We start from the raw sequence: 1,945 nt of genomic DNA, 5'->3' as shown, positions 1-1,945 counted from the left end.
GCAGGAATGGCCTGATCTTACCAGAGCCCTTAGCCCCAGTGGTGCAGAAGGAAACAAAAATGCTCTGGCCCCATCCTGATTTAAGTCCTGGTCGAAGTGCTTGTATATAAAGTGTAGGCCTGGACCCTCTATCTGAGGACAAGATGTTTACATAGAAAAATGATAACACACATCAGTTTACTAGATGTAATATGAATAAAATAGGTAATTCTAGGGAAGAGTAAACATCTAGGCAAGGATCACTCAAGGAAGGTACAGTCAAAGAGCGGAGGACAAGAGAGCTTAACGGCTTGATGAGCACTAGTGAGCACTAGTGCAATGTAAAGGCCAGCCCAGCAAAAGTGAAGGATTCTTACATTCAGAGGTAAGCTGGACAGGCACGCCCTAGTCTAGTGGTTAAGACAGCCAGATTCCACAGGGCTGACTTCCCTGTTCCAACTGCAACCCTGTGGCACATCAGTGCCCAGCCGGCCCCAAATCCTGAAAGGTGGAGGAGAAGGGAGGCAGCATGACCCTCCTCCATGAGAAGTACTTTCTTGCTTTCCTTCTGTCTCTCTGTCTCTCTCTGGCAAATTAAAAAAAAAAAAAAAAAAAAAAAAAGAATTAAGATTGGAGAAGTAGGTAGGAAGGAGGTCATCCCTAGAAGAGCTTGAAGCCTACCAGAATAGAAAAGACATTCTACAGAGGTAAACTATGTCCACAAGGAGTAAACTTAACTGTCAAAGGAAACACAAGCAGACAGAGCGTTCTGGGGTAGCCAAGAAAAGTGTGGGTGAGGAGAGAAAAACTGCTGAAGCTCTTGAATGCTGGACAGATTAATTGTGGAATGTTGTGTCAATGGTTGCTGTGCATTTTTAAAGCAGACACACCTGTAGATTGATCAGGAGGCTACTTCTGCCAAACTTGTTTATGTGTCTGTCAAAGGGAAATGTCATGTGATTGATGAAATGGGTCCCCTCCTACTAACAAGCATATATAAAAGCGAAACTAAACCATCATTTCTCCTTTTTAGGGCCAAAGTTGTAAGATCAAAAAGTCGTCACAAAAATGTTATCATCAGGGAGTGCTACCTTTAAAAGAATACTGCACTTGGTTCAAGTTCCTACTAGTTTTTGTCCAAAAAAATTAAATCATCAAAAACCTCAAAACCATTACCTGAAAATAGGACTGATAATACCTACTTCTCAGAATTGGAAGAAAGATGAGATGAGATTGTGTGAAAGAGTATTGAGAACACATGAAAAATAGGAAGCACTAGAGATGTTATAGAGTTCTTGGGAAAAACTGAGGAAGATTGGAAATATTTGTAGTTCATTCATTCAACAATATTTGGAGGGCCATCTCTTTTTATAAGAGGTATTTTTTGCCTTAGGGCGCTTCTGCTCACTGGAGAGAGTCAGACACAGTGAGAGGGAAAGTGAGAAATCATCCCCCAGGAGGATTCCTTCCCCTGCGTTCTCCTCCCAGGATTTTGAGCATGCACACACACACACCCGATGTGATATTTGAAGCCACCAGGTCCGAGACTCGAACTACTGTCAGCCATGTGGGAGTCCAGCAACATAACTGTTATGCAATTTGCTGGTCCCAAGGGGCATCTGCTCTGTGCCAAGCACCGTTCTAGAGATTTCATTTAGTGTAGATATCTGGGTCAAAATGCTTGCCCTGCTCAAGCCCCTTCTCATTCAGTTTGCTCCTACTCAAAGCTATTATGACCTCACCATCATCACCTGTGTACAACATCAGTACTGCCCACACCTGATTGAATCAAGGGTGACCACCAGATCCAAGCATAGCAAATAATATTTCTTTCCCAGATTACTGAAATATAACTATAAGAAACTAAGTCAGGTGGTAACCATACGGAAAAGAAACAGCCTTCTATTACTAGGGCAGGAGAATCACAACGTAGTGAGATAACTATCATCTCTCTCTCTCTTGTTCT

The sequence above is a fragment of the Tupaia chinensis genome, unplaced genomic scaffold, assembly GCF_000334495.1.
Source record: "Tupaia chinensis unplaced genomic scaffold, TupChi_1.0 Scaffold146140_1, whole genome shotgun sequence".
In the NCBI taxonomy this organism is placed as follows: Eukaryota; Metazoa; Chordata; class Mammalia; order Scandentia; family Tupaiidae; genus Tupaia; species Tupaia belangeri.
The sequence above is the reverse complement of the archived record's forward strand: the minus strand, read 5'-3'. Positions refer to the sequence as shown.